Here is a 6640-nt window from a genome sequence, read left to right on the forward strand (position 1 = left end):
ATACAAATTATGGTAACACCACAAATAAAATGCTTAGCTATAAATCTAACAAAATATGCATAAGTATATAGAAAACTATAAAACTAAAAAAAGTATAAAAGTCAATACAAATGAGGAGAAAGACATTCTGCAATCATGGATGATAAAACTTAGTATCTTCATCTTCTAAAGATCTAAACCAATGTTAGGAAAAAAGTATGGTAGATATTGACAAATTGCTTTTTTTTTTTTTTTTTTTACAGAAAGGCAAAAGATCTAGAATAAACAGCCAATGCAATACTAAAGAAATAAAACAATGTTAGACTGTTTGAGTACCCAATGTGATAGAATAGAGAGTCTAAAAATAGACCCATACAATTATGTCATTCTAGAAAAGTCAAAGTCATATAGATGATAAATGGACCAGCTGTTTCCAGGAATTCAAGGTAGGGGTTTGTATAGATCAACTACTGTTTTCCAGTTTAGTGAAACCATTCTGTATGGTTATATAATGTACCATGTATGAAATCTGTCAAAGCCCATGTAAACTTTCAATGGAAAGAATGAATTTTAATATATGATAACCAAAAATAAAACACATATGCAATTCCAGATTTCCAGTATAAAAAGAAGAATATAGCCAAAATGCCTAACTCTATTACAGATACAATATATAATCACACTGAAGGGCATTACAAAAAGAGCATTGGTTTTTAGGATTGACTACTTAGCATGATAACCCCTAGATTCAGCCATTTACCAGCAAATCATAAAATAATTCTATTTTATGGATGATTAATATTTCATTGTGAACATATACCATATTTTGTTTATCCATTCATCTATTGAAGGGCACTTTAATTGGTTTCACAACTCAGTTATTGTGAGTTGAGCTGCTAAGTGAAATAAATAAATACCCCCCCCAAAAAAGGTCAGTGTTCTCTTTGATATACAGATGCTAACACACAACAAGGTGAGGAGGGGAAGAATAGAATTTCAGTGTATTAGACAAAGGAGAATGAAAGAAAGGGAGGATGATGGGAATAGGAAAGACAGTGGAATCAGACATAATTTTACTATGTTCATATATGAACACACCACCATTGAAATTTCACATCATGTATGGAATCCTAATTAGAACATAAGAAAAAAATAAACAAACAAAAAGCATAATAGGCTCTAGAGTTCATAGACTAAAAAAATGGTAAAGTTTCATTAATAATAATGATAAATTGGAAAATATGGTAGAAAAACGTTTCAGTTACCACTAGCAATAAACATAAAACATCCATATGAAGTTTTACAAGAAATATGTGCAAATAAAGTTACAAAACTTTACATATTAAATAAAGACATTCAGACATTTTGCTTAGAAGGAAAATAAAAAGGGCTTTAGCAATTTGAGAAATTATTGGAGCCTACCAGACTAAAAACAAAGGTAACTGTACATAAATATCAAAATCTAGTTGGTGAAGTTATTTCTTACAAGCTTGAGGTTTAAAAATATCTAAGATGCTTTACAGGTATAGTAAATTTCATAATTAAGTGAAAAGATGGAGTTGGTATGAACAAAATGTCCTTTTACTAAGTTGATAGTTTGTAGATAAGCATGTAGAGAAGGCAAGGATTTCTATGTGGTAAAGGAATAGATTTGGGGAAAAAAAAGTATTGAATCATTTTTATTCATGTGCACACATTTATATTCAGATGGTTACATGTAGAATTATTTATAGATGTGTATGTTTGTGATGTATAGCTGTGATACACAGCTTTTCTCTGTCATTTCAGAAGGCAAAGTCACAGTGACAAAAAGTACAACTTAGTGTTCTACCTTGGTTCTCCATATAATTCTCTAATAAAAGAGACCAGATTTCCCTGGATATATGACTGACTCTAGGAATAAAACAAAAAGTACATGAGATGAGCTTGCAGAATCTTATAGTCTAGAAACTAAGATACTATTTGAAATTCAAACAACAGTACAATATAAAATATAATTATGTGCATGTATCAAAGAAACACAGGAGACAATTTATATAGTTCCCAATGGCTAAAGTTAGAAGAATTTGAGTAATAAAATATACAACATAATATTGGATTATAACACAGAAGAATCAATGTATCCCTGAGTACACACTGGTAAATTTAGTGAATATATTCATAAATAGAAATAAGAGATGTACCTTTCAAGAAGAATAACAAATTATGGAGAACTGTCCTCTCTTCATTTATGGACTTTATGTATTGAACTCCTTCCAGGGAATAGTATACGGGAAAGGGGGATAGAAACTTTACAATACAGACCTCTGACAAATTGGCAGTTGACCTTGGCAAACATCAACAGTGATGTTATGTTGAAAGTATATACACTTGATTTGATGAGAATGGCAGTTTATTTCTGTGTGCTTTCTTCCAAAATGTATCTCTAATTATGAGATAAGACATCAGACAAAACCCAAGTAAAGGAGAATTCTACAAAATATCTGATCAGTATTCTGAAAAACTTTCAAGGTCATCAAGAATAAGGAAAATCTGAGAAACTGTCACAATATAGAGGAGCCTCAGGACATGGTGACCAAGTATTCAAAGTTAGCCTGGTTAAGACCATAGAAGAGAAAGAAAATTAGGGGAAATTAAGCAACTCTATAAAGCAAGAAATTTAGTTGGGAACTATATAAATAATGTTTTGCTATTGGTTCAAAAATTGTAAAAATGTACCATTTAATAAAATATGTTGATAGTATAGTAAACCATTGGGGAGAGTAGAAAACTTCTCTTTATTATCTTTAAATTTAAACTCATAATATTGCTAGAACTTGACAAAAGTTCTTTGTTTGTTTTCTATGTGGTACTGGGACTCTAACCCAGGCCCTAACATCTGCTGGAGACAACTCTAACACTAAGCTACATCCCAGGCTTTGTGTAAAAGTTTTGACTGGACTTTGTGGACACAGTAACTTCTTCCCTCATTCCTAGTGCCATCATAAACATACTGCACATGCATATTGCTGAACATACACTTCAAAATAACTGAACTTTAAAAAATGTTGGATTTGGGTGAGAGGTGTTTTCATGTAAGAATGGGAATCAGAAGAATAAGGGGAAGATGTGAGAAACCATTTGATGTTTTCTATGTAAGAGTATGTAACTAAAAATAATTTTAAAAAAGAATCAGTAGGTCATTTGGATTAAAGGACCACAGGCTCATCTAAATTGTCAAAGGGTTCAGAGAAATTTGGGGGATTAACAGAACTGATTTGGAGTTGAAGTGAAAAAAAAAAAAAATCCCACCTTCTACCATACCCCTGCATAGAAGTAGACCTGCTCAAAAAAATTTTAAAAACATGTAGAAATAGTTGTATTGGGATTTACACTTCCAGAAATTCAGATTCATATTTTTTTTTATTATTGTTGTTGTTTTTCCCACTCAGCATCAGAGTAGGAGCAGTATGAGAAAAGCAACGGAGAGAGAAGAGACAGATACTAGTGAAATGTCAATTATAGTAATGCTTTGAAATGCTTGGGAAAAAGGATGGGGGTGGAATCCCATCTGGTGTGCAAAAACACTTATTGAAAAATTTAACAATCATATTATTATCAAAAAACTGTGTTTTATAGGAATAGCCTCATAAGAATTGAAAGGAGGCTGAGGGCCTATAAGTGCATAAAGATGTTTGCATAGAGTTTCTCTTGGACAAACTCCACATTCCAACAATACCAACAAACAAAAATATAAAACTAGTCTGAAGTTCCTTCTCCTATGCCTCAGATAAAAGAAAGCATTTTCAGAATGAAATTGTCTGTCCTTGTCTTCCATCTGTCTAATAATAATTTGCATTTCATTTTGATTCTTTGTATAATGACCATTCTAACAATTCTTATCTTGAATTCCTTGTTTGTAGTTGCCCTCATTTCTGACAGGACACAGACAATACCGTATTGTTTACATTACAGGTACTAATATATTTTCCTTAGTTCTTCTTATCATATCTGAGTCAATTTGGACTAATTCAATCTATAAAATTAAAAAATAAAAAAACTAAAAAATTTCTACAAGATTTTTCTTCCCAAATTAATATCTACCCTTTAATAAAATTGTCACTATGAATGTTAAATTAATATCTACCCTTTAAAGAAATTGTCACTATTAATGCTAACATGTAACAGATTATATTTTTAATATTTTGCAAACCAAGATGAAAATAATAAACTTACTTTCCATATTTCCTCCAGTGAAATTCTAGTCTCTTTTACCTTTATATCTTAAAAGCTATGGGCCAACTAATGATGCAAAATTTTAGTAAGACACAATATTTATCTGAATTTTCTTTTCTAAACTACAAAAAAAGATGAAATTATTGAAATGCATTAAAAAGCTGAATTCTTAATTATTTTACTTTCTGATCCTCATTCCAAAAATGTATACAATTAAAAGGTGTATCAGCCTTTTGTGTATTTAAAGAACCCTTAGTAAAAAAAAGAACTGGTTATAATGAATTTAAACAGCTTTGTAGATTATCTGTATGCTACTGTCTTCAAACTAAATTATAACTTTTTTGTAAGTACAGCATTTACTGTGAAAATAGAACTTAAGCAATATTGAATCTTGTTAAAATTACATTAGGTCTTCGATTTTCCAGTAGGATTGTCTCAAACTTTAAATTTCTGAGATTTTTTTTTTCTGAAAAGAAGGTTGTAGTTGTATTCCCTTGCTAAATATGTTTCTTATGTAATTCAAGGTATCTCTGATCATTTTTCTTTAATGTACACTATTGCTCAGGTTGATCTTTGAATGCAAGCATTCATAAAGGTATTTTCTCATCACTAACTATGAAACTTTATCAGCATCCTTCACTAATACAAATAATTTTCTTTAAAGTACAGTACTAATTTAAATTCTTACCTATTTCATGAATCATTGCTACTTGCCATTCTAAAATTAGCATGGAGTTCAAAAAATACTTCAATGAGTGAATAATGCTTCTTGTTCTTAATGTGAAATTAATTGTTGTTGGAGTTAATATTAATTGGACTCATTGGTCTCACCTAAAAAATTAAATAAAAATGAAACAGCTTGCAAATCAATACAAAATTGCAGCAGAAGGAACACAACTATTTTGTAACTGATGAACATTAGTAAAATAATCTCAGAAAATTTTATTAAAGCAGTCCCAGATATTGTTCTTATATGCTCCTTTTCATTTTATAGAGTATTAAGATTTCAAAATGTTTTGAAAATAAAAACCAAATGAGAATAGGAAATTAAAATTTTTCATTCATAAGATTCCTAAGAACTAATTGAGAGTGATTCAATCCAGGTTTAAAATTTGATAGAGTGTGCCTGTGAATATTTATTTCCAGGATGTATGAATATTTCTGATGCATCTCATCAAGGAGTCAGAGGTCAGAGTGTTGTTGAATAACACCCTGAATGACCAAAGCCTTAAGTAGGAGATACCATCTGGAACAAATTTCTTACAATTTAACACAGATGAAAAGAATGTTTTCCCCACCTAAGAACTATCTGCAATTGAGTAACAATTGTGTTACTGGATTGGCTGATGAAAGTAAGCTTATTAAATGCTAGAGGAAGGTGATAAAAAGTTAAGAAGGGTGACTCAGAAAGTTTTTACTGATTTCTTGTTTGATTTTAAAAGAAATCTGCATCTGTGAACTTTGTACATCACAGTCTTTGGCATTGCCAACTTCTAAATTTATGTAAAGTATATTCATCAGACAGTACAGTTTTTTGCATAGAAAATTTTTCCATGCCAGGATTTGAGGCACTTGTATTTACATATAAGTTTGCTGACTTCCTCTAAAACACTACTGTCTTATTTTTTTCTATTTGCCAGGTCTGTACTTAGCCTTGAGTATATAGTAGTGAAAGGGGGTGGGGGAGGGCAGGATTTGATTTCATGGTGCTTATAGTTTGAGGCAGAATAAATCTGGAGGAAAGAAAAAAATTGGTTAGTTTTAAAGAAAAACCTATTGCATCACAACTTAAGTCCAAATTTATTCATAAAAATAAATTTATGAATAACACCATAGCTAGTCAGAGGTATCTAAGTAAAACTTATGAAAGAAGAAAAGAATGTGCAGGATGCTGTTAGAGAATGGAGGTGGTGTGTCTGCTCATGACAGTGAACAAGGAACATGATCAGCATGTTGACCTTCTAGGAAAAGAAAGCCAGGTGCAGAGTGAAAGGTTGTCAGGGGTAGAAAACTACTGGTATAATTCAGTTATTCCTCATTTTCTGTTTTGCTTAGATACAAAAATAGAGTATCTGTCTCATAAATAGATTATATTTTGTTTCTTTCTATAAAAGGCTAAAGAGATATAAAGCGCATGTTATTTTTAGTTATTCTAATAAGCTAATTTCCTCTTGCCACCTTCTGTTGAACAAAATCACTATTTGGATTATTAATTTAGTGAGGTATATATTAGTATTGAAGTACAAGTTCTAAAATTCTTCATATAACCTTGATAATTTGACTCACTTGAAGCTAAACATCACTGGACCCTTTTGGGGATTTGATTGAATTTTGTGTTGGTCAACTTTTTTTCATCACTGTGATCAAAAGATTTGACAAGAAAAACTTAGAAGAGGAGAAGTTTATTTGGAGCTCATGGTTTTGGAGGTCATGGTTCAGAAATAGC

The sequence above is a fragment of the Callospermophilus lateralis genome, chromosome 5, assembly GCF_048772815.1.
Source record: "Callospermophilus lateralis isolate mCalLat2 chromosome 5, mCalLat2.hap1, whole genome shotgun sequence".
Classification (NCBI taxonomy): domain Eukaryota; kingdom Metazoa; phylum Chordata; class Mammalia; order Rodentia; family Sciuridae; genus Callospermophilus; species Callospermophilus lateralis.